Raw genomic sequence first — 27656 nt, 5'->3', positions numbered from 1 at the left:
TATTACTTAGGTGTATTAAATGATGGCATTTAATTTCTGGGGAGAGGAGGTAGTTCTTGAAAAGAGGAGTGTGATTAACAGCATAAAAGTGATAGAGGGATACCATCGTAATCCTGGAGACAAGAAACGTTCACTTTCAGTTACTGTTATTTTTACTTTCTCAGGCTTTATTTCTATTAATTTCATTTTAAAATTTTATTTTTTAATTAAAGTATAGTTGATTTACAGTGTTTTGCCAATCTCTGCTGCACACTAAAGTGACTCAGTTATACACATACAGACATTTTTCCCCTATTTAATTTTCAGTTATTTCAAAACTATAACATCATCAAGTCCATTACAGAGGGCTAAGTCTGACCTCAGATTAAAGCAAGTGGATGGTGTTTCTCACCCTAAGAGACAAACATAACAGCCCCCAAATAGCAAAATGTATTAAAAATAGTGGATGTCTTAATGGAATCCTGTTGTGTCCAGGAGTGTGTTTATTTCTAAGCTGTCACACCATGCACCATAACACAATGCAAAAGGGATAATCTCATGTGATAAAGTCTCCCCATTGTCCTAAGAAGCATTGTTCTTCACACCTGGCGGGAAAAGATGCGCTTCTAAAACTGGAGGCCATGAGATAATATCTGAAGATTACAACTGGAAATCTTGTGACTTTATTATTTGAAAAATTCTCCATTTTTCCCTCAGTAAAGAGCTATCTATTCTTTCTCAATCATACCAATGTGGATAAAACTTTGTAGAAATAAAACCATTATAAAGTCATAGTAAGATTGAGTATGCTAAAACAGAGATTTTATCAGATGCCTATGGTTTCTTTTAGCAAGAAAAGGATGGGCTCATTTTTTAAAATGTGGGTATCAATATTCTCTTCAACCAAAAAGTTCCAACTTAACAGATAATGCAACCAAAACACCACTTGGGTCTAAATGTAATTACAGTATTACATAGTGAGTTGAGTATGCAATAAAAGTTCTGAAAATCCAACTTTAAGTAACTTTCTCACAAGTTGCCCCTATTCACAGCACCAATGACATGTTGACTGGTTCTCCCAACTTCATTTTGTAATCTCCCTAGCACATTCGAAAGTTCTTCTAAAACTAAAAACAGAGAAGAAAGAATTAAGTTGGTGGTGAGGAAAAGAAGTCTGAAATCTCTGAACAGTGAGACTCGCACGAATGATTAAACTTCTCTTCCAATCAGTTTTTGAATCTGTTACCAGGATATGCAATAGAATACAGTGCTGACGGTTCGAGAAAGTTGTGTACTTCCTAGAGCTGACTGGCAAGACCAATCAGGAGTAGACCTGGTAGAGTTTGAGCGATGGAGAGACTGACGTTCCCCTTTATATTAAGCATATTCTAACTGGATAAAATTCCTACTCAGGACAAAACAATGCCTTTAGCTAAACTCTGAGTCATCTAAGAACCAAATTTGAAATCTAAAGACTTTTGAATGAGCCTGGCACACAAAAAGCACTTAATAAGTACATATTCAAAGCATGAAAGAATAAATATACAGAACAGTCCTCTCCACAATTACAGAATTTTTTTTATGGAGAACACTGCACTATCTTCTTCTTATGTGGTCAATCACCCAACGGTCACCATAAGTATTTAATGATCCTGGTTGTCAATGCCAGTCTAGCCCTAATCCATATTCCAAAAAACAAAGAATTCAAGAACTTAAATCCCAGAGTTATGAGACAGATCCTCTGCCAATGCCCTAGTTGTTATTACCTCAACACCTCTCTTCCTCACCTAAAAGAGATTCATTAGTTCCTATAAAGTCTCTGTCACCCTGGTGTTCTCACTGCCCAGCACATAGGAAGCCCAACAGAGGTTTTCTAAACTCAGGAATCGAGCACTAGTTTTTGTTCAATGGGTCTCAATAAGAGTAAAAGAGGTGCAGGTCTGTATGGAATCTAGAAAGATGGTACAGATGAGCCTGCTTGCAGGGCAGAAACAGAGGCACAGACATAGAGAACGAACACACGGACATAGAGAGGGGAGGAGCAGGTGAGATGGGAGCAGGTGAGATGCACTGAAGATTAGAATCGACATATATACACTACCATGTATAAAATACACAGCTGGTGGGAAGCTGCTGTCTAGCACAGGGAGCTCAGCTCAGTGCGGTGATGACCTATGGGGGTGGTATAGGGAGGAGGCAGGGGTGGATGGCAGGGCGGGAGTGGGAGGGAGGGGGTATATGTATGCATACATACAGCTGATTCACTTTGTTGTATAGCAAAAACTAACACAACACTGTAAAGCAATTACATGCCAAAAAAAAGAAAAGCATAAAGGAGAACACTATCATTCCAGCCTGCTTAAGTCTTGGCTAATGCCTTATCTCTGACCTAATAACCCCAGTAAATTGGACCTGGCAGAACATACCTGTCAGTTTGGCGGGGGGGCGGGGGGGGAATCAAAGAAATGTACAAATGACTGGTTTTATAACCCAAGCTTTCCCAGACAAGCTCAATGGGGAAGACTCCAAATCCCTGCCTGGGAACCTTGATGAGAACCTAGACCAAGGAAATTATAGGGTTTAGAGAGTAAAGATTCTAACTCTACTGAGCTAAAATAAACAGGTCTTATTCTGTTTATGGTATGGTCTGAAGTGACCATGTTCCAGATGCTACCTGACCCACTGTAAGCCCTCTCATCAGAGTTACTACAAAGCAGTCTGTCCTACCTGCTACAGTCTGAATGTTTGTGTTCCCCAAAATCCACATACTGAAACCTAACCACTAAGGGGGTAGAATTAGGAGGTGGGACCTTTGGGGAGGGGAATCAGTTATTAGGTCAGGAGGGTGGGGCTCTCATGAGAAGGATTAGTGCCCTTATAAAAGAGACACCAGACAGATCCCTCATTCCCCCTCCAACATGTGAGGACATAGCAAGAAGGGGTCAGTTTGCCCCATAGAAGAGGGCTTTCACCAGAACCTAATCATGTTTATACCCTAATCCCAGATTTCCACCGCCACAACTATGAGAAATAAATGTATGGTGCTTGTAAGCTACCCAGACTGTAGAATTTTGTTAAAGCAGCTTGACCAGATTAAGACACTACCTCTGTACTTGCTACACGGCATCTTCCTCAGGCTTGGCTGTGTGCACATCCATCTTCCTGACCCAACTATAGGCTCAAAGACTGTGGGCATCAGATCTTTGTTCAGCAGTTCTACAAACAAGCAGTAAACTAAACTGGGCATGTTACAGAATTCAGCCACTGTCAAGGTTGCCTGATGGAGCATCAGGGTCACTGGTGAAACCTTCAAGACAGAGACACCCAGAACCCCACTCCTTGAGATGCTGAGTCCTTGCATAGCAATGTTTTAAAATAGTCCCTGGATGACTCTGAAAGCATAATCCAGGCTGAGATCCAAGGCGTGGTGTTAGTTAAGCATTTTCCAGGTACCTGAGCCCAATCTGAGCTAGGGTCAAACACTAACCCTATCTTATTCTTTGAGTGATTCTGGGCAAGTCATTTGACAAGTCTAAGCCTCACCATCCTGTAAAATAGAGACTGACCAATACATACCAAGTGAAACCTTTTCAAGGATAAGTGTGAGTTAAGCATAGTTCCCTCCTGATGATACACTCTTGGTGTTTAATCCAGGTCAGGTATTTGGGCTGGGAGTCCAAAGCACAGGGCTTTCTACAATCCATATTGCACCACAATAGATGTAAAGTGAAAGAGGAGAGTGAAAAAGTTGGCTTAAAGCTCAACATTCAGAAAATGAAGATCATGGCATCTGGTCCCATCACTTCATGGCAAATAGATGGGGAAATAGTGGAAACAGTGTCAGACTTTATTTTTCTGGGCTCCAAAATCACTGCAGATGGTGACTGCAGCCATGAAATTAAAAGATGCTTACTCCTTGGAAGGAAAGTTATGACCAACCTAGATAGCATATTCAAAAGCAGAGACATTACTTTGCCAACAAAGTTTGGTCTAGTCAAGGCTATGGTTTTCCCATGAGTCATGTATGGATGTGAGAGTTGGACTGTGAAGAAAGCTGAGCACCAAAGAACTGATGCTTTTGAACTGTGGTGTTGGAGAAGAGTCTTGAAAGCCCCTTGGACTGCAAGGAGATCCAACCAGTCCATTCTAAAGGAGATCAGTCCTGGGATTTCTTTGGAAGGAATGATGCTTTTAAAGCTGAAACTCCAGGACTTTGGCCACCTCATGTGAAGAGTTGCCTCATTGGAAAAGACTCTGATGCTGGAAGGGATTGGGGGCAGGAGGAGAAGGGGACGACAGAGGTTGAGATGGCTGGATGGCATCACCAACTTGATGGACGTGAGTTTGAGTGAACTCCGAGAGTTGGTGATGGACAGGGAGGCCTGGCGTGCTGCGATTCATGGGGTTGCAAAGAGTCAGACACGACTGAGCAACTGAAGTGAACTGAACTGAGGATGAGACTTTATTGCTAACAAAGTGCGGATGTTTTAATCACCAGGTATTAGGTATCACCCACTAGCACTTCTCATGCAAATATCTTGTAACAAATTGGTGAAGGGTTAAGAGAAAATGGTTTTGAAAGAGGTGAGTAATGTTCAACTTACATCTTCAAGTTAACAAAACAATACTTGGAGGTCAAGATTATACAGTATGGAGACAAGGATGCCGAGGCTGTTAAAATAATACATAAGCTTCCTTGGTGACGTTGCTTCTCCAAAGGGAACAATGGGAGGAAGGGTGAAGAAAAAGCATAACACCTTCAGAATTTGGATATTATTGTGTGTCCCCATTTTGTTATTAAAGTCATACACCATACCTTAACTCTGACACTATGACAGGCTATACTTTGAACATCCAACAGAAGCTTCATTAAAAAGTCCAGGTTTCCTTTAGATGGGGTTTTTCTCTCTTCTCACTTTCTCTTGCTTTCTTCCTTCCTTCTTCCCTCCCTCCCTCTTCCTCCCTTCCTTCCTTCCTTTCTCTTAGTATTCTTAGTAGAGAACATATTACATTCGCGGCCTAGTGAAAGACAACACCATTTCTACAATAGAAATCAGTGGGGAAAAATAATTTGCTTAATAGACATTCATTTACCGCAAACTTTAATGGAAGGCATCTATTATATAATTGGGAACTAAAAGCCACATTCTCACATATAGTTACCCATTCTATGTTATTCGTGTGTGTATGTGACTTCACTTATACAAAAAGTGGTGTTTTTACTTAGATAAAATGGAGTTTTTCCACTGCAGAGCATTTAAAAATAAAATGCTTATCTGTCCTGCATTTTCGCCACCAACGAATTCTGTCACTGTGTATTCCCCCGATAATCTATTTTAAAGGGACATTTCAAGCAGCAGAAAAATAAAGAATAATATCCCTTAGATGAATCTGACTTGTAAATAAGGAAAGCTATTAAGTGCTTAGTGTTTTGGGTCTATCGTAAACACTATAAATAATCTCAGACTATACAGCTCACTTGACTTTACCCAGGGAGACTTCCCTGTTTTGGTAAGGAACAGCACCATATTGGGCCAATTTTCTGGAACCCAACCTTTATCCCTTTAAGAATAAAACAAAATAAAAGGTGGGAGGGATGAGGCTGTCAATCAACTAAAATAAAGAGTGTAAGAATGCCAGCAGTGCTTGTGTAATGCTATGTCTTGCTCATTAAATGGCTAGTTATGGTTGTCAACTACCTAAAATTTTGTGAACGCACAGAACCAGGTTTTTTCACACCGTCAGTATTTTTATGGGATTGGAAGTCTCTTTGGATAAACCATTTTAAGACCCAGAGTACAAAAATAATCCATCCTGAAAATGCCTTCTATTCTGAGTTCCTGGCATAAAGCTATTGTGTCCAGTGATTTCATATTATGGCCTTCCACACATAAAGGAAATGCTCTGAATCCTAAGGACTAATTATATATCCCCAGACTTCCTCTTTCCACAGAGCTTTTTAATTGGGTACTTTAAGTTGCCAAGTATGTTCAAAAATGGTATTTCAAGTAAGCACGCAAAGTAACTGCCGATCTAGAAGTGGACTATCCAACCCCCCCACTTTGGATAAGGAACTAATGCTCTTATTTAAAGCTATTTGTTTTCCAATAGATGACAACAGAGAAACCAAGTATTAACCTTATTGAATTCATCTGCACTCACAATAATATGAATGTTTTAGTATAATTTCAATGCCAAAAGATAAGGTGAGAAAGGGTTAGAAGTCTAAAATTAGACATCATTACTCAAACTGGACGTAAGTATATGTACTATATAATAGATATATGTACTTTATTACTTCCTGTAAGAAATTAGTTTAATAATAGACAGAATGGGGTAACTATTTAGGGGCTTACCTTTGTGGTAGACTCAGTTATTTTTGAAGCCTCCTTTCTCCGATAAAACCCTGGGCTTTGATTCAAGAGAAAGGGGTCGATATCACATACAAGGCTCTGCAACATCACACAACCACATAAAACTGTCACCGTGAAATACTGCACTGCATGATTTTGTTACTGCTTCTTTTATTCTTGCAGCAATGGACACACAACCTCAGAGGATGAATTCACCACTTCAGGCTCGCACCCAGCACTGGATACGAACAATAAAAATGGTCTTGGGAACAGGAGCCCCCAGGGATGTAGGCACTACCATCCAATATGACAACAGATCCACCTCTGAATTAATAATTTTTATACTTTCCACAATCTGAGGAGTTTTTTTTCTTCCCTCAGACAGGAGTACTCCTCCATTTCCCAAAAGAAGCCCAACCCCAAAATTAAATCCAATGCTACTAACCAGTGAGCAAATTTCCATCATCAGATATTCATATACTAAAGCTAATACCTTAGCTTCAGATTATAACTATGGTTTTCAAAACAATTATCAGGCATTGGCAGGAATCTTTAACCAAGGATCAGAACATCTGAAAATCCTATCAAAATGTATGCAAAAGTTTGATGTGTGCTTTTTTGAAAAGAAGGTTTTAAAATATACAGAGTGGTTTGTGACCCACCCCTCCAGAAAATCAACACCTGATATAAAATTGTTTCTTTAATTACGGGGAAAAATCATAAATGGAGCTATCCCAATTGAACAGAATATTGAACAGGAAGTAAATATTTCCCCCTTTTTAGCCTAACATGTTTACCTAGAGAGAATGTGATGACAAATCTTTGTCATTTACGCCATAATAGGGAAAAAAAAAGGCTGGATTCATGCATGTAATTGGGAAATTTTTGTTGTTATTATTGTTATGTACTAATGTACAAAAGGGATTCTTTATAGTATGAGCAGAATTTTAAATGCTGGTAGAAACAAGCCCATTCTCAGGCTTATAAAACAAGCCTTTACAGATAATTATGTTTTATTACTCTTCATTTTATGGGGATTGTGTTATACAAAACAAATACCAGATGCCTATTTGTTTTATTCATTTCGGGGAGAAAAAAAAATCTTACAAGTACCTCTGCGAATAGAACTGCTTTTAATTAAACACAATGCACAAGGAGCACATAAAAATTAATACTGTTTGAAGCCAGCAGGTAGAAAGTAAATGTATCACAAAGTAACTGCAGAAGACCCGGCTCCCCTCTCCTAGATGAGCTGAGAAAGAAAACACTCCCAGGCTTATTACTCGGGAGCTGAAATCAGCAAGCGATACTATAACAAGGTCATTCATATGCTTGTTTGGGGTAAATTAAGGCCAATATTCATGGAAACATAAAACCTGGAGGTGAGGGGGGTGGGGAGGGTAGTCTTAATGGCACCTGTATTAAACCATACCCCACATTACTCTCCTCCTTGAAATCAGGCAGGTCTGCTCTGACCCATTTGGGTAAAGCTGTTGAGATGGAATGAAACAGGTTCATTTCTGCTCCATCAGAAAAATGCAAAGTGATTTTTGGCACGGTTCTGACTTAGTCTGCAAACACCACAGAAGGACATGTCAAACCCTGGCTGCTATCTGATTAATACAGTCATGCTTAAGGGAGGGAAAAAGTAAGGGGGAGACAGAGAAAAGAACAGCCACACTAAAATTTGACAGTTTCTTCCTGACCCCGAAGACATAAATCATATCTGTTCAACTGTCAGTTCTAATCAGAAAGTGAAAACTCAGCATGCAGCATTTTAGTCCCACAATGAGAAACACTTGACTTTTTTTTTTCCATTTGCTTTTGCTTTGTTTGCTTTTGATCAAATCAGAGTAAGACCCACTCCCTACCCTAGTCTCAGACTTTTGATATCATCTAACCAGTTATGATTTGTGCTCACTTGTGCCGAGAGAGAAAATAAACAGACACTTTGAAAGTACTATGTGAAGTAGTGCTAAAAAGCTTTTCCAAATTACATTTATTTAAGAGGCCACACCCCAAATTTCACTGTCTGCAATTCTGAATCTCAGAGAAGTCTCAATTTCTGTGAAAACATTTCTTTATTCCTGTACATAGACTTACGTTTTTTCAGTTAACAGACTTTGGTCCTTTAGTTAAATCGACACACTAAACTGTGCATTATTTTTGTATTTTAAAAAGCAATTAAAATCCTAAGGCTTTTTAACCTTTAAAATAGATCTTTAACCAGGCATAGGCAATTGAAAAAAAATACACCACTTAAACTACTAGTTATCCCCGCCCCCTCCCCCCAAAAAAACACTCATTTTGCTAGAAGTATACTTAGTGTACCGCTTTTTCTTGGACCAAGAATGGAGGCTAAATATACAGGAAGACAGACTACGATCAGGATTCAAATGCCACACTTGATACCCTGCTGTAACCTAATCAAAGAATTATTTTCACAATAGAATACCATATAGCTATTAAAACGAGGGAGAGATTTGTATGTACTGACATGGAACAGTGCTTGATGTATAATTCAGCGATTAAAAAAAAATTACAAAGGAGGAGATTGTGTGTGTGTGTCTGTGTAAAATAATCCTATTTTCAAGAAAATAAATAATATGCTATGTGCCTTGAAAACAGGATAGATACACTCAACAGTTCAAGATGATATATGGGTGCATTACAGGTAAGTTTCACTTTCTGTAGCATCTGAACTTTGAACAGTGCTCAAATATTAGTTCTGCAATCTGCAATCATAATTAAAAAAACTTTCTTTTCTCAAACACTCACTGGATTGTGGTTTACGCTATAGCTTTGGGTGGCTCTATCTTAAAAGTTAAATGTAAACTCCAGCTTCTGAGATAAGAACCCTTAAGAGTTAGAACAGCTTGATTTGAATGGCAATAAGAGGGGTGACGTAGGATAAGGGAATTAGGGAACAGGAAGAGAGAGAGAAAGAGAGAGCGTGTGTGTGTGTGTGTGTGTGTGTATGCATGTGCACACAACCCTCACAGGAGGGAGGGAGGGTTACTAAAAAAAGACGAACTAAAGAACTAAAAAGCAGCAGCAGAGAGTAGGGTGGGTGACTCAGACGAGAGGGAGGGTTTTCGTGAACAGCCACAAAGAAATGCCTCTGACAGTCCCTGGTTAACAGCCAGAGAGGACCCAGGAAAAAAGAGGTGTGTAAAACCCATCCCTGTCAAAAGGCGGTGGGAGATAACAGGAGCTGCTCTTCAGAGAAGTGAGTGGCAATGGAAGGCCTGGAAGAAAAGAATGAAGTAGCCTAGAGACGAACCCTGGAAGCTGAAAGCCCGCTGGCAGGAAACAGCCCCGGGTGCATGAGGCCACAGAACTGCATCCCTGGGTCTTCCGTGTACAGTCTCTGAGGATGGGATTAGAGTTCAGAAAGGCTGAGGGCACCAAGAGTTGTTGGCTCAGCACGGTAGGCGGTGCCCCATTCATTAGCAGACAGTGGGGATGGAGATTCTGGTCCCAGCAGCAAGGCTGGTCCCTTCCTGGGAGGGGGCAACAGAAACACCAAAGGAGTGAGCAGAGGCTTCTTCTCCTGTGGAGCTGTCGGGAAAGTCCACCACACTTCCCTACAAGGAATTCTCTCTCTCGGCCTGCCCTCCAGGAGGAAGTGAACTTTGAAGCAATAGAAACTGTACCTGGCCAAGAACCGAGGCCTTAGACAACACAGTGCAGCTCAAGGGCCATAAAGCAGGCTTTGCAGGATATTACGGAATTACGACTGGGAACCTACCCATAGCTAAAATGACAGTCAGAGATACAAGTTATTTCAAAGCTGCAAATCATCATCTGATTTTGGTGAATCTCTAACTTCACAGGGCTTCCCTTGTGGCTCACCTGGTAAAGAATCCACCTGCAATGAAGGAGACCCAGTTCAATCCCTGGGTCAGGAAGATCCCCTGGTGAAAGGAATGGCTACCCACTCCAGTATTCTTGCCTGGAGAATTCCATGGACAGAGGAATCTGGCAGGCTGCAGTCCACGGGGTCACCAAGAGTTGGACACAGCTGAGCAACTAACACTATACTTAACCTAATGTTGGGGGGGCAAAGAAGGGGGGATTCTTCTAAACCTACTTTTTCTATTCAATATCCCCTTTGGGTTGCTTATTCCAAACAAAATGAAAAAATTCTATTAAGTTCCAAAAGTCTTTCTTTCCACATTTATAGGTCACCATGGCCAAAGATACTCATTGGACAAATATTTCTAGAGGAGCTACTATATGCTCAGCACTGTGTTAATACCAGGAAAACAGATGAAAAACAAATACACAAGTCTAAAGATGAAACTTATGATTTAAGTCTTACTTAAGTCCAAGTAGAATACAAAGTATGAAACCTCCAAAAAACTTTGTGATCAAAAGATGTCTGGAGGCAAATAGTAGAGAGAGAGCCTATTACGGTTACTCTTCCACCATGAAATGAGGTGCTATGTACTTGGATCCCAGTAAATTTTTTGGCTCCCTTGGTCTGTATTTGAAAAAGATAGATACTAAAGAAAAATTAAACTAAAAAACAATATTTTTTTAAAAAACAAAAAATTCCAGTATATACACCATAGTCTTACCTTCATCTGTTTGGGTTCTGGAATTTCTAGAGCAAAGAAAGGACTTCAATGGGCTAATCAAATGCAGTAAGATTTAACTAAGTACCTAGCAAGTCAGCTACTGAAGTGGGGGGTGAACTTTGGGGGTACAAAGGAAAAGGAACCAGCTTTACCCAAGTATACACCTAGAGAGACAAAACAGGTATCTACGGAGACAAAACCTAAATAATTACAATGCACAGTAGAATGATGTAAGGTTTAAAACTGCCCCAATCTAAATTCCAGAACTTCCCCAGGCCCTGAATGACAGGACATAAGGAGGTCCCCCAAAGCTTGCTGACCTCTAACAGAGGGGTGAGGAAGCTTCAGAGAGTCCGTGCACACGTGATGGAAACAGGCCCTTAGGTTACCACCTCAGCTGCTGTGTGCGGACAGAGCAATGCTTAATCCAGGCTTCTGCTGATGAGCTTGGTGATAACCAGGGAATGCCCTGGGCCTGTTGATTTATGCTCCACTATCTGAAAAATCACTCGGCCACTTTTCTACCCCCTCAAGGGGAATTCAAATGACAGGTTTCAAATGACAGGTTTTACACCAGTCCTGAACCAAGGAGCAGACTGAGAAAGCTGCTGTACCTGGGAATTCCAAAGCAAGTATCTTAGATGTTAAAAGACATGTCAAAAAGCCAATTAGTTCACCTCATCTAATTAAATCAGCTAACTGGAAATACAAAATGATCCTTTTATCTCTACTACTACCTAAATCTGCAAGTCAGCTTACTGGGAGAAAGAAAAGCAGTTTTTATTTTGTGGGGAAGAGATGAGCGCACTGTGGGACAAGGAAAGGGGGACAAAAAAAAAAGTTCCTGATTCTTGGTAGAAAACAATATGCAACACCGACCCAATAATATTCCCAGAAAAAAAAATGATTTTGAATATTTCCTCCACATATAAACACAAGATTAGAGTCGCTATTATGAATAAAATACACATCTGCTTATTCTCTGCAGCCAAGCAGTATTATGTTTGAGATGACGGCGGAAGGTCCCACTTACATTTAATGAACTGTCCCTAGAGTCTCTTTTGCAAAAGCTGATGTTAAAGAACACGCTATAGGATTCCGTGATTTACAACAAGGATACGATCCTGTTCTTTTGGGGGCGGGAGGATGTAATAAAGTGCCAAGGGATAAGGTGTGGCCCGTGTGGTACATGTTAATCACACAGTCAGGCCCGCTTCAGTATGGAATAAAGTAGGAATCAGATCACATCTGGATTTGGTGGCAGAAATGGTTATTTCAGAACAGCTCCTACCACATGTTTGTTCATAATTGCAGCTGTGTCTCTTGAGAGAAAGAATGAAAATATAAATTACGATGTGTCTGAACCCTCCCAGATCTTCAGAACACAGGCTAAAATTTCCTCCCCAACGTTCACCCTGACTGCAATTACAAGTTTATCATCAAGGGTAGGTACAGCGCTGCTTTAACTTAGCACGCAGAAAGGGTCCAGGGGTCTGGTTCCTGCTGCAGCTGATAATGCCTTCCTAAAGAAAAGCCATCAATTGTTAACTATCATGCAAATGTGGGAAAGTAGAAAGTTATTCACTGTTATCACTTCCTGATTTGCTAAGTACCCCATCGTGAGGGGACTGCGCCTCCATCTACTTGAATTGAGAGAAAAGAAAAAAGAAAAACAAATAGTATTATCTTCTCTGTCTCAAGCAGGTTTGGCTCAGAAGGTCATTTCAGGTGATGCCACCGGCACGTCTGCCAGTGTTTTACTGCTTTTTCAAAAAGCAGGAACAATGGATGGAAGCGGGGGTGGGCGAGGATGGATACGTGCATGTGTATGACTGGATCATTTTGCTGAGCACTTGAAACTATCAGAACGTTGTTAATCGGCTATACTCCAAGAAGAAATAAAAAGTTTAAATAAGGAAAAAAAGAGGCAGGAACAAGAAGATTCATGTCATCGCTCAGCTTCACAGAATGGGTGGGAAGCATGATGTGTACGTTTGCAAAAGAAAAAAAAATTCTAAGACATTAAGTCATATTAGTGATCTGCATCCTTGGTGAAACAACTTCTGGGAAATGAAAATCTGTTGTATTTTGGCAACAGTTACAACAGGTGGTTGGAATTCTGGGCACTTGCCAAACCACCTAGAACTTCTATATGACTAGCAAGCTACTGTATCACACTGCAGGTTACAGTTAGACTGAGCTATAAACAGAGCCAATGGAAGAAATGAAAGGGATGATAAATAGACACAAGGGGTAAATCGGAAACTGTACAAGACAAACGTGATTCAATGGCACAGGAAGATTAACGACAGTAACAATGGTTACTGATCGCTTACTGTGTAAGCACTGTTCTAAGCATCTTATGTGTAATATTCACTCAGTCCTCACAGTCACAACCCTATGAAGTAGGAGTTAGTATCATCCGCATGTTATAAGTGAAGAAATGGGAGGAAAGAAGACACCCAGGGTTTCATGGCTGGTGGCAGAACCACCATTCAAGCCCCTGGCTTCCAGAGCCCAAGTGCATGACCTCCAGGCCACACGGTCACACTCCTGGAAGTCAAGAGGCAGGTGCTCCATTCCCTGTTCTGTCATAACCAGCCACATGACCTTGGGCAAGTTGCCCAACTTCCCTGGATCTCTACTTCCTTATCTATATAATACAAGAGTTACATCAGATCTTTAAGATGACGCCAATGAACTTATTTCTCCTCCTTCCAGATAAAACTGACACCGCGATAGCATGACTGACACCAGGCTCCTCTCCTCAGATGAAGAGACAGATGCAAAGACACACAGATGTGTGTACAGACAGACCTGCCAGCTCCAATCAGGGGCGAACTCACAGGACTCTGTGCAAGAAAACCAGTAAAGGGAAACCTGAGGACCCAGCGAGGCCCAAAGTGTCACCAACACCCCTAGAATACCTACTTCATACTTGGAATTTAAGAGCACTTAATCTCTGAGCTTATTTTTATAAAAACTTTAGATTTATTTTGACAGTATCATTTACAGTAGCCAAGACACAGAAACAACCTAAGAACAGATAAAGGAAATGTGGTCCATATACACAATGGAATATTATTCAGCCTTAAGAAAGAGGGAGAGCTTGCCATCTGGGACAACACAGATCTTGAGGGTATTATGCCAGGTGAAATAAGTCAGAAAAAGACAAATACCATATGATAGTCATACCATATGAATACCACTTGTGAATAAAAAGGTGGTCAAAAAGTACAAACTTTCAGTTTTAAGATAAATGGTCCTGGGGATACAATGTATAGCATGGTATCTAGAGTTAACAACACTGTAACATATGTTTGAAAGCTCTTAAGAGAGTAAGTCTTAAAATTTCTCAGCACAAGAAAAAAAGTTGTAAAAATGTATGGTGATAGATGTTAACTAAACTTACTGTATAACCATTTCACAACATATACATATTGCTAACATATAGGAGGACTTCCCTGGTAGCTCAGACGGTAAAGAATCTGCCTGCAATGCAGGAAATTCAGGTTTGATCCCTGCACTGGGAAGATCCCCTGGAGAAGGGAACAGCTACCCACTTCAGTATTCTTGCCTGGAGAATTCCATGGACAGAGGAGCCTGGCACAGTACGTGTATATATATAATATTCTACAATATATCTATATAAATCTTCATTTGGCAAATCATTATGATGTACACCTAAAACTAACACAATGTTATATGTCAATTATATCTCAATTTTTCAGAAAGGTCTCTTTTGATATTTCATCCTTGTTATTCTCTTTTCAGGGAAGGCAATGGCACCCCACTCTAGTACTCTTGCCTGGAAAATCCCATGGATGGAGGAGCCTGGTAGTCTGCAGTCCATGGGGTCGCTACGAGTTGGATGCGACTGCATGACTTCACTTTCACTTTTCAATTTCATGCATTGGAGAAGGAAATGGCAACCCACTCCAGTGTTCTTGCCTGGAGAATCCCAGGGACGGGGGAGGCTGGTGGGCTGCCGTCTATGGGGTCGCACAGAGTTGGACACAACTGAAGTGACATAGCAGCAGCAGCAGCATTCTCTTTTACCCTACTTGGGTCACTTCTTAGAGGTGGCTAAGTCTAAAATAAGTGGAGGAAAATACTACTCCTTCTCTGAACTTTACTAAACATTTAGGTACTTAAATTTTATCTTCATATAGAATACTATTCAATTTTTTAAAAAACATGTAATATAGCTCTACAATCTAAATACAGAGCATATTATACATTTCCAGTCTCTGAATCAATAAAAGACTGACGACCCTACACTTACAGATTTGCAACATTACACTTGCAATGCTTAAAAACGCAGTTATCATAAAAGGTGTTGCTTAAAGGTAGCTTTTTTAATGCAGTGTGAATTTTAAAGGAGCATGTGGCATTTAAGAAATGATGTCTTCAAGAAAAATTTATTCTCTGTTGCTCAGTAAAGCTGAAGCATCTCGGTATTAGATCCGTTCTGATTAGATTTTCAGATTGCTTCAGATATACAGACCTAGAAATCATTTTGGAAAATGACCTTCCCAAGCTTTGTAAAAACATAAAATATAATTCATATTTAATCAAGTGTCATATGATGGCCACCAAACCAGAATCCTTATTTAAGACCTACTAAGAAGCCAAGTAAGTGTGATCCAGTGTCTTCTCTCTGATCTACACACCTTGAATACTTCTACGTAATATCCGAACAATTCCACAAGCTAACACAAACAAGTCAGCAGATTTTTACAGGCAGGAAATGGAGGCCAATGAGAGAAACAATGGAATACCTTCCCTCTGCTTTTTTTCCCCTTTGCTTTTTAATTAAATGATAAATCTCAATATGAATTCATTAGAAGCCTGATAGCTCAATTAAGCACCGTGTTACTATATACTCTGGGGCAACACTTCAATATCAGTTAACAGAGTTGGGATGTAACCTGAGCAGGAAATGAAAGCCAAAAGTTATATTCGACCTACCATTTGGGAGAAAAATTGCAATTAAGGGGGGACAGAAAGTCCCAATATCTACAGACTGTTAAAATTAAATGACAAAAACACCATAATGGTTTCTCCTGTAGCAATAAATTCCTTAGATTCACATTACATAGTAAAGCCTGTCAGTTCATTTTAATTTGGTTTCACCGATAGCTTATTCAACAGAACAAGAACAAAAAAGAAAAAGAAAGGAAACTACTGTGGAGGGGCAGAAAAAGGTTATTGGGAGAAATATCCCCTTTGGAAATAAAAAGAAACTGGGTGAATCAGTAAATGATGCACTTGGGGAGAGCACGGGGATTCCTGGGCTGTAAACCAAAGACAGGGACACTTACAGACCCATACATTGAATCGATAGTCAGCCGCATTTTGATTAAACACAGTAATCAAATAAATACATGTTAAAGAAATGTAATTAAATACATGTAAAATAAATGAATAAGTGTGATTTACCAAATTAATTTTTTAAATTTACAAATAAACGTAACTTGTTTAAATAAATGTAATTTCTCTTTTTCATTTACCCACCAAAAACTGAGTGCCCAGTGTGGGTGGGTCAGGCACAGTGCTAGGCTGTGAAGATACATCAGTGACTGGGCTCAGTGTCCCTTTACCAGCAGGGCCTTCCTGCCCCCACATTTACTGTAAATGCCCCACTCCCATTCTCACTGTGCATCCACATCACGTGGTGAGCGTTTCTAAACACCTGAACTTCATCCCCCAAGAGTCTGATTGGCCAGGACTAGGACCTGGGCCCCGTTTCCAGAAGTTCCCCAGGTTGAGAGCCAATATCTTCACCCCTTTCCATAGGTTGTTTTCTTCCCAGGATCCAAAGCTTTCTAACATAGGCCACAACAGACATGGTTATCAGTCTCCAATCGTTAGACTGGGGCCATCACAGGGCAGGAATGTGTGTCTGTTTGGGTCAGTGTTGAATCCCCAGTGCCTGGAAAACAGCAGGTGCTCAGTAAGTATCAGCTGAGTAAGTTCAGTGAAAAACCAACCTGAATCCTCCCCTTAGGGCCTATACAATTTCTGGAAAGAGAGAAAAACAGATAGTTAAACAAATGGAAAAAAACACAGCCGTGCCAGGTAGAACAGTTCTACAAAGGCCCAAAGCAGGGGATTGTGAGATGTCTGGGGCCTCAAGGAAGCGACTCTGGAAGAAATGAACGGAGCAGGGGACAGCTGTCCAAGAGAGAGACAGGAGGGCATGCAGGGAAAAGGAGGAAGAGGAGGAATGAGACTCCACTAAGAGCCTGAGGACAGGAAGGCAGGTGGAGCTGCACCTGCTCCAGCCCCACCCCCACCATACTGTATGGATGAACAAGAAGCCTCGAAGGCAAATCCCAGTACCATGGTGGCACGGTCCTATGTTTATCAGTGCTGCTGCGGATGCTTCCCACCAGTCTGTCAGAATGCCAGCATTTATGCAGGATGTATGAAATCCATTCCAGATTTTCACCCATTAGTCCCCATGCTGGACGCCCCTAGAAAGGGGAAAAAACAGGACATGTGCCCCAACGCACCATCCAGGCAGCCTCTAAGCTCTAGACAAGTGGCTCTTCATCCCCTTATGGGCACGTTCTCTCTCTAATTCCTAGCCTCCACACTCCACACCTGGGGCAGCTCTTTACCTGAGCCCAGGGCCCAAGTCACTAGGAAGATTAGTCAATCAAGAATAACTAGCATCACAGGCCCACACAGCAATACCAGAAAACTTCGTATTTCTCATTACAGTATTGATATGTATCATAAAACCCCAGAAATCTGAGTTAGCAACAAATACCAGAACTTTGATACAAATCCCAAGGACATCCCTTGTACCCCGAGCCCTTGGGGAACTTGCTGAGCTTAGTTTTAATAGATAAGCTTTCAAATGGAGAGCTTCTTTTGAGGGCCACCAAAATATTTTTATTTTCACCACAGGGGTTAAAAAAAAAAAAGTTATAAAACTCATTACATGCTCCCTGACTTTCTTAAACAAAGGCCAGTGTACACAAGTGATGGCTTGTGGTCGGCACTATGCCATGGCATAGTTTATCCAATATTTACAGGAGCTCTGGTCAGTGTGACCGCCACAGAGCTAGGGGACAGGACCCACAGGCACACGTATGGGATATCTGTAGGACACGCTCAGGCTCTGGGCCAGCTGAGCTTAAATGGCAGGGCTTCTTGGATGGATAAGAAGATGTGGTACATATATATATATATATATATATATATATATATATATACACACATAAAATAGAATATTACTCAGCCATAAAAAGGAACGAAATTGTGTAATTTGTAGAGATATGGATGGACCTTGAGACTGTCATAAAGAGTGAAGTAAGAAAGAAAAATACCGTATAATATCACTTATATACGGAATCTAGAAAAATGATACAGATGAACTTATGTGCAAAGCAAAACTAGAGACACAGATGTAGACACAAACATATGTACGGATACAAAGAGGGAAAAGGGACAGTGGGATGAATTGGGAGACTAGCACTGATACTACGTATAAACTTAGTAACCAATGAGAACCTACTGTAGAGCACAGGGAACTCTACTCAAGGCTCTGTGATGACATAAATAACAAGGAAATACAAAAAAGAGGGAAAATATGTATATGTATGGCTGATTCACTTTGCTGTACAGCAGAAACTAACACAACATTATAAAGCAACTACACTCCCATAAAAATAAATTAAAAAAAAAAATTTCAGGGCTTCTTTACTTCTTCTGGGTGTTGCCACTTCCCGGCCTGCTTCCTTCTATTTGGGTTGCCAGCTGTCCCTTCTTCCCAGACCTGCCTTCCCAAGAATCCCTCTCTCTTTAAATTGATTGCTTTGAATCTGCTGTGGGCTAAGAAACCAGATAACCAAGCTGGTTAAAACTGTCTCTTCTTCAGTAAGATGAAATAAATTCTAGGTGAGAAACACGAGTGATATTCTATAAATCAATCACGCTATTGTTGACGCATGTGTGTGGTCTTTATGACATCAACTCCAGCTGTGCAGAAGCAACAGACGCCAACGTGAAGAACGTAGGCGCAGAATGCCAATGGCCCTTGGTTGGTACCCCTGCTGTGTGCACTTAGGCAAGTCACTTATAAAGATTCTCTGAACTTTGTTCTGCATCTCAAATGCATATCTTCCTGCTTGGGTGGACATAAAGATTCAAGAAGATACCGCCCATTACCCAGCACATGGTACGCTCTCAAGAATGCTATCATCATCATCAACCAGGCTCAAATCTGTCAGTGCCAACAGGATATGGCTTCAACAGTGTTTACCACAGCCAACTTCCCCTAACCACAGCCCCCGTTTCAGGAAGCAACTTTAGGCTGCTCTTTGCAAAAGGATAGCCACCAATTCAATCAAGAATGACAATCTGACAGGGCAGCCTTTTAACTGATGAGGTTGCCACCAGACCTAGAGACGTGGCCTAATACAAACGGCTCTCCCTTGAAGGAGTAAGGATCCCCAGGGCAGCCAAGCAGGCTGGTTTCATCCAGCGCCTGCATGAGAGAATTCAGGAAGGACTGGCCCGTGGTTGGCAGACACACACAGGGACAGAGGTGCCAGCCAGGGCAGAGATGAAGGTCCAGATGGAGATACCCAGGTGTTGTGCTGGGTCCTGAGAACTCACTGGAGCAGTTCCAGTCCAGCTTCTGTTCCCTGTGCCCTTCACAATAAATCCTGTGACCTAAGGTGGCCTGAGTGGTACTCTGCTCTTTGCAACCTAAGGGCCTGTGGAACCAACCCATGCGGTATTCTCCCAAAAGTTACCCTCAACCGATCAGGGTGCCGAAGTCACTTGCGAAAGTGACCATCCGCATTCTTGGAGCAGTCGCCCAGGAAACTTGGAGGATGTGGAGGCAAGGCAGTGCCTGACTGCCCCAGAGACAGCCCACTCCACCTTCTCGTACCCTTGCCCCAGCCCACCTGCAAGCTCCAATGCCCATCTACATCTTTCCACAGCCCACAGAAACAATGGGTAGCCTTCCAGAGCACCTACCACAATTTCCTGAGGATTACACATCAAGAGAGAGGTGAGCAGTTATTTCTGTGGCTTAGTAAAGAGCCAAGTTATGAAACAAAGCAAACCTCTGTGGCTGATTAGAAAATGGCAGGAAGATGGTTTTTAATAAACACCACCACCTTGCAGAGCACATTAGCATTTACCAGTTTTTGCATCAGAAGCATGCACCCACACTACCTCCTTTCAATGTCCCAGCGAGGGGTTGTGATCCCCACTCACAGATGTGGAAACTGAGGCTGAGAGGTTCATCACCTAGTCCAGAAATGTGTGTGGGTCAGTGACTTCCCTGGTCCAGGGTCGCTGCACTCTTCTAAAGGGCTTTGAGGGAAACAAGAAGGTACACAAGACAAGCAAAGTTCTCCAGAATTCTCACTGCTGCTCAAAGCAATTACGATGCAAAGAGAGCCTAACTAACTAGGCCTAAGGAATTCGGTTCACTTTGTTTTCTCTCTTGGTTTTTTGCTTTTCTTCTTTTCTTGGCCACACAGAGAGCCTTGTGGAATTTTAGTTCCCTGACCAGGGATTGAACCCAGGCCCTCAGCAGTGAAAGCACTGAGCCCTAACCAATTCCCCCCTGACTTGGTATTTAAATCACTTAGAATAGTGCCTCATTTGCACTTAGAATCCCAGATCTGACCTGGACACCCCTCAGGCAAAGCCACTACCTCAATTCACCTCCAAAGAACTGTAAACTCAACAACCAAAGAGAAAAGAGATGAGGGACTTTGAGCGACTGATACAATTAACTTAAAAAATGACACCTACCCAGGTTAGGCCCACAGATTCTGAGATCCCAGGAAAGGATTGCAGAATGCAGGGAGGAAGAAGTCTACACAACAGAGGGTTTTGGCTCCAGCAAAAACAAAACTTCAAAGGGACCAGAGCTGTGGGAGCTTCAAAGACCCCCTGCAGGACCAATTAACACCTACAAATGTTTATCTAAGCAGTTATTTCATGATGGCTACTTCTCTAAATGGGTGCTCAGACTCACCTCAAGAACAGCTATTCCTCCAAAAGGGATCTGGGTGGGGGCTGGGAGGAAGGAAGTGCTGTATTTTCCGAGAGAGACCTTAGTCAAGAAGAAAACAAATCCTCAGTACAGTGACATTCATCACAGGCCCAAGTACAAGAAAAGACGGGAAACAAGTTAAATCTGTTAACTCAGAAAATGGAAATCAACTAGGATATAGCCATGAGTTACTAAAAAGAACTATGCAGCCATTAAAAATCCTATTTTAATATTTTAATAGGCTTTTCCTATTTAGAGGGAGAGAAAAATGCTCTGGGATAATGTTAAGAAAAAAGCAACATGTAAAAATACATTTAAAGTCGGACTCTGACTTTATAAAACCCACTGAGGAGGCTGGCCGGAAGTTTGCTGTGTTCACTCCTGGATGCCCCAAGCTCCAACACCTATGTGTCTGGCACAAACAAGACACTGAAAGAGAATGTGTCAGATTCATTGTTTACTATTAATTAAGCAGTAATTAACATATCTGTAGAAGGTACTTGGATATGCAGAGAAAGAATGACATAATCACAGAGGTGTACATTTTGGTTATAAAAGGTGAGCTTCTGAAGTTTAACAATAGTGGTGAGCTCTTATTGTGGGGATTAGAGAAGAAACTTATTTTCATATTCCTATCTTTTGCATTTGCCTAATTTTTCACAAAAGCTCTGCATGCTGGTTGTGGTTGTGGTAGTCACTCAGTTGTGTCCGACTCTGAGACCCCATGGGCTGCAGAGCCCACCAGGCTCCTCTGTCCATGGGGCTCTCCAGGCAAGAATACTGGAGTGGGTTTCCATTCCCTTATCCAGGGGGTCCTCCCGACCCAAGAATCAAACCCAGGTCTTAGGCTCTGCATAACTCATAATTTTTTAACCACTGTTTTTCCATAGGGATCCTGAGGGTAGAGAGTAGTGGTGTGCTATGCTCTAGAAACTTGGCCCATTCTGCCCGAAGTGGAACCTTCCAGCGGGTCTCCCACTTCTACAGGATCACCCCTTCTTACCTGGGGCAACGATCACTCCTGTACCATCTCACAGGTTCCCTGACACCTAGTGTGGTCACTCCAGTACACTCTCACGGGTTCACTGACACCTGGGAGAGGGCAAACTCCGCAAGGTGCTATCAGTGAGGGCAAAGGTCACATACCATTCACTGCCTCACTTTTCTGGGAAGAGCTTTAGGAGAGAATGAAAGCCAGAATCTACAGAGTTATTAACAAGCCTTGAACTGAACAGAAGAGTTGAAGGAGTTCAATGCTTTTGCTGTTCAGCCATTAAGTTGTGGTCTGACTCTTTTCCATGGCATGAACTGCAGCACGCCACGCTGATAAATGGGGCCATCTTGATCCCATCTCTGAGCCAAATTTTTCCTTGGAAAACATGTATAGAAAGGAAATCGGGGGGGCGGGGGGGGCGGGTGGAGAGATATGATGCACAAACACTGGAATGATATTAAACTCACACACAACTGTGAACAGGCAGACATGTTGTTTGGCTCTTTAAGGTGGTAACGTCCTGTCGAGGGAGCACTGTCTTCGGCATTCAGAACGCCTGGTTGGACACCACCGAGTCCTCACTGGACGCAACTGTGGCTCCTTACTTGACCTTCTCGAGGCCTGCACTCCTATCTGTAAAATGGAGATCTTACACTGGTTGAAAGGCTTAAGGCGCTAATAAAGGCAACCTGACGTCAGGCACTGGACAAACGCCATGCAATTGTGAGGAGGTCCTTGCGCATTAGAGGAACTTGGTCACTGGGCAGAAGAGCTTTGAAGGAAGACCAGATGGTTGTTGAGCTCAAGGAAATGCGAACTCCTATGTTCACATCCAGGCACAAACATGCTCCAGAGTCTGGGGCATCTAGTGACCACTGAGCCAGAGAGGTTCCTCTGAAGAGGCAGGAAAATGACGGTCAGGAGGGAGCAGCAGGCTTCAGAGAAATGAGAGGAGCCACACAGCTTGGGCTGTAGCCCCCATTCAGGCCCCACAAGCTGTGCAGCCTACAATGATGCACCTCACCAGAGCAGGCCTCAGCTCATGCACCTGGAACGGAACGTGGCCTGACGAGACACCCGTGAGCAGAGGAGCCAGGCCCTACCAAGCACAACCTTTGGTGTTACCTTGGCATACTCAAGGTCATTGTCAGCAGGTGTCTCATTGTCACAATTCTGGGGAGGCACATCCACAGGCCTTCCAACAAAGGGAACACGCGTTTTGGCCAAGTCTGTGCCATCCAAAGCTGATGTCACAGTCACGGGGATGACCAACGTGGCCTCTCACAGGCAGGGCCTTCCTAGCAAGCCATTCTCTGCAGGCTTAGGTCAAGGCCTCTACTGGCAATGGTCATTTGTTGAACTGGACTCAATCAATCTACAGTGTCTTTAGCAGTAGCACACAGAACCCCAACCTTTAGGGATTCCTTACAAACCAGGTTCTTGAGCTCTCTCCAGAAAGCAAGTTCAGAGGAATTGAGAAAAGTGTGGGGGTTGGGGGCGGGGGGTAATGGGGAAGAGTGTTAGAGAAAGTTTAAGAACCTCAGTTCAAGAAGACACAATTGTCAACTTCAAGATTAGCCTAGGGCTGGCCTTAGCTTTATTTTAAAACTGTGACTTTGTGGTTTATTTTAGAAATGTGTTGGTGCTACTGTACACCTGTGGGGAAAAGGGTGCTTCTACATTTAAAACCTGAGAAGCACAATTTCCACCTTTCATGCCTCCAAGGTTCCCTGCTGGATCGCGAACTGGCTCAGGTGTCTAGGAACATAGCTTGGGAAAAGGGGGAATAAACACATCATTTACTTGTACACATTTTGTGCTTGCCATGAATGCATCTGAATTCAGCTTCTCATTCAGTGAATTAATTCCTTGAGGCCAAACTGAAAGGTTCCCACAACTCCTACTCAGACACAGCAGCTCCAGGGACCTCCAACTTAGTTGGCAATGAAAAGAAATATGCAAGCCCGAGAGCAAAAGTTCTCAAGTCTGACAATGCCCTTTAGTAGTGGCTGTGCACCAACTCCTAAAACTAGATGACAAATTATACATCTATGTGCCTTCTTTTTTTTTTTTCCCACAAAGCTTGTCCAAAGTCTTTATCAGCTTCCCAAATGAGTCCAAGAGAAATCCTATAAGAAACACCATCAACAAGGACCTTCCAGTGTCTGGAGAGCTTTCAAGTGTGTCTGTAATTAAAGATAGAATATTGTAGGTCAAGGAAGAGAAAGTCAGAAAAAGGTTTACTTTCTAGGACTACCCCTGCCACGAACCAGTTTTCTGACCTTAAGCAAATCCATCAGTCTATCCCTCAGTTTCCACATCAGCAAAAGGAGGATGTTTGGAAGTCGAATGATTCCTTAACCTCGGGACCCTTAAAAATACCAGGATTTTGAGCTTCAACAAACACAGGAAAAAGGTGTCCAAAAGGCCTGCACAGAATCCTGCCTGTTACCAGAAGAGCACCTTAAAATATTCTCCACCGCTTTCCTTGGAGGGGTCAAAGATAGAAGCCACCTCTCATTTCCTTCTCTTTCTTCTATTTCAGAAAGCCAAATTTGAAGTTTCACAATAATGCCCTCTGAAGGGATCTGAACTACGTAGTTCATGCAAAAACTACGGTCATTCTGTAAGAATGCATAAGAAGCTCAAAAGATGTAAAATAGAATTTCTCTAAAGCCTCATTACAAATCATGTAATCACCGCATCAACTTCTTTTAGCCGGCGTCATCTACATCTGTGAATATATGTAACTGATGAAAATTAATTATGAGTGTCATAAAAATGGATGTTCTAATATAATCCTAGACGTCTGGGTCACAACTATTGCTCTATTACAAGAGAAAAGTCTTTCCCTTTATTCCACGTAGCTCTTCTATACCTTTAGCAATAAATGTCTGCTTTTCACAAAAGTGACGGTGAGATGAAGAAACTAAGTATTTATTGTCACTTAAGACTAAATTTCACTAAAAGCAACTTTTTTAGTTGTACATATTCTATGGTATCCTAACTTGGCCATGAGACCGTAAATTTTCAATCTAATTATCATTCCCCTAATTGTAGAGCAAAGTTATATGTAGTTACTTGTGGTAGCAAATTAAACTGAAGCATTTTCATAGACACTTGGTAATAAAAAAAAGAAGTAAATGAAAACAGATTCTGTTTTCACAAGCCATTATCAAGTGAACGCTTATAGAGTGCCCTGAAGCCATCTAAAACCCATTCTACCAAAAGATAAACTAAGGTTCAAGATGATGAATCAGAAGTCACACCATTAGGCAGTATGAGAAGTCGAACTTAGATAACTTCTATAGACCTAACTGCAACATCCTCCTCTAGAATGCTGGAACGAGATTAGCATTTGATTGGAGGAGTTCTGTGTCTGATACATGCACAGCTGACTTCCAGAAAACATCAGGATAAATAGCAAAGTACAGTAGTTGGGCTTACTTCAGAGCACAAGACAGGTTGCCTGCTGTGTGAGCATTCTCACCACATCAGAGCTCATTCTTCATCTTCATATCTTCCAAAGTCAACGCAATAGGCAATCATGTTTGCAAACACCATTTAGCAACGATAAAGCATCCAGATAACTCAGTGAGAGGAATGAGTTAAAACTCCAGGTCAACCAGGCCAATGAATACAAACGTTCTACAGCACCATCCCATCCCAGGAAACGAGGTTAGCGTGGAAAGTATGCAAAAGAGGAATGAAGAAAATCCAGAAGTGGCTGTGAAAGAAACCCCTGCTCAGGAGAAAGAAGCAACTTGCCTTCCTCACTAAATGCCACTTTTCAAAGGAGACTCAATCCTGAGGGCCTGACCCCTTGTGGCCTTAAAAATAAACCAAAACAAGGGCGTGGGTATCAGATTTCTTGGTGCAATCACAAAGGGGTCAAAAATTAGGGAAATTTAATGAGCAAAAATTAAAAGTTTCTAGAAAACGAACCCCTCCTTCCCTCATTGCCAAAATCTCTAGAAAAATGCTTCAGCAGAGAATGTAGACATTTACTATTCATTTGAGGCCTAGGAAGGTAAAGCAGATATGATTGTTGTATTGGATGGAGGGTGTTTCCCAAATAAATGCACAATTCCAATTTCTTAAGGTAAGATCTCAGGTCCAGCTCCTTTGGAAGAATGAAGACCATCATGATCTTTCTACAAAATTCAGTAAGACTGCTTTAGACTGAAAGGTTAAGACTTCATTTCGAGTTACTCCACCATAAACCAGACAAAGAAATTCTTCAAAGGCTATGAGCATTTTTTTGTTACAAGCACCCACAGGAATAGGTCAATGTAAATGTCGTGTAAACAAAGCGTTCATTACCAACCACAGTTCCTTTTGTGAGAAAAATTGAAGCCAGGGCAACTGCACCCAACATTCACAGGTAACTGCCCCTGAAGCAGGGGACAATTTAGATTCATAATTGACCCTACAGCCTCAGGCTTTGTTTATGCTTGAAAGGCAAGAGGTGTTGAGGGTTGGGGAATCCCAGTGTTTGATCCCTTCTCCTTTACTGTCTACGATCAAGTACAGGAGGACTTGAACTTCCTTTCCAATCCCTCCGACAAGAGGCCTGAGTGTCTGAGGAAATCCACAGACAACAATCAAACCTTTCATTTCAGGGCCCTTTCCCCACCATGCCCCTTCCGGTTCCAATCAGGTCTGCGAAGCGTTTCCCCTATTCTGCATTTCATGAATCAACTGCAAAATCCGCCAACCTCTTGTACTCAGCGGAGAGGTTCCCCTTGCTTCCTTGGGTAGCACAAGGCTGCTCTGGTTTTTAACTGGCGTAACGTGGAAATGCACCGTAGGAGCTCACTAACTCTTTCAAAGCCAGGCACAAGTTGAGTAACTAGAGCTCCCACCCCATCGACCAGGAAAGGGACCCTCCAAGCTCAGGTTAAAGCCCATTGGTGGAAACTAGTTTTGACAGCCCCCCCTCTCTAGTCCAGTGTGTCAGTTACCATCATTGTGAAGGAAAAGGAAGAGTGAGAAAGGCTACAAAGTCTCCAGCTCAGTTACTTAGCAACTGGACAAAACTTGCTTCACTCCAGAGGGTGAGGAGGCATCTCACCGCGCATTCAGAGAGTAACAGTCTCTGATTTACATGCAAATTGATAAAGACAAAAGGGAAGAGGAAATCTAAATTAGCAACTGGAGTTTACAGCAGTAGAGCTGAGGCCCAGATTTACAAACAGCTTTCTCCCAGGGGGGGAGGCAGGATATATACATACCAACAAGCACACATGAATGAATGCATGAGTGCATGCAAGATCACAGGCCCTAACCAGCTTAAAGTCCCCCTTCATAAAAGTCAATGCCATCTGGGAGTAGGGAAGAGACAGGCACAGAAAGTTTAGGAGCTAAAATTAGAGCACTTCCACTACTAACACACATTTAAGGTTTACGGAAAGATGACAACTGGAGGGTGGGAGAATCCCAGGGAAAGCAGCTTCCCCTCCCTCCTCGTGAGAACAGCAAATAAAGCATCAGTCTTGGGTGGAAGGTCCCTAGATTGGGTGGATTTAGAGCCTCTGGGGTCCCTATAACCTCTCACAACACTCTCCTGGCTCCGCCGTTGAAGCGCAGGTTCCAAACTTGGATCAAACTCACACCCTTCATAGAAGACACATCACCTTGAAGGTTTTCCAAGCAAGAGGGAGACACTGTCACCTACTTGGCCCAAGAAAGTGCTCCAGGCTTTTCCGTTTGCC

General features: G+C 42.1%; 1 protein-coding gene across 1 annotated transcript in view; it reads right to left on the bottom strand.

Moving 5' to 3' along the window:
- The window catches only part of EXT1 (exostosin glycosyltransferase 1), a 313563-nt gene that overhangs the window by 283966 nt on the left and 1941 nt on the right, over positions 1–27656 (bottom strand). The window lies entirely within an intron of this gene.

The sequence above is a fragment of the Bos indicus x Bos taurus genome, chromosome 14 (assembly GCF_003369695.1).
Source record: "Bos indicus x Bos taurus breed Angus x Brahman F1 hybrid chromosome 14, Bos_hybrid_MaternalHap_v2.0, whole genome shotgun sequence".
NCBI classification, from domain to species: domain Eukaryota; kingdom Metazoa; phylum Chordata; class Mammalia; order Artiodactyla; family Bovidae; genus Bos; species Bos indicus x Bos taurus.
The sequence above is the reverse complement of the archived record's forward strand: the minus strand, read 5'-3'. Positions and strand labels throughout refer to the sequence as shown.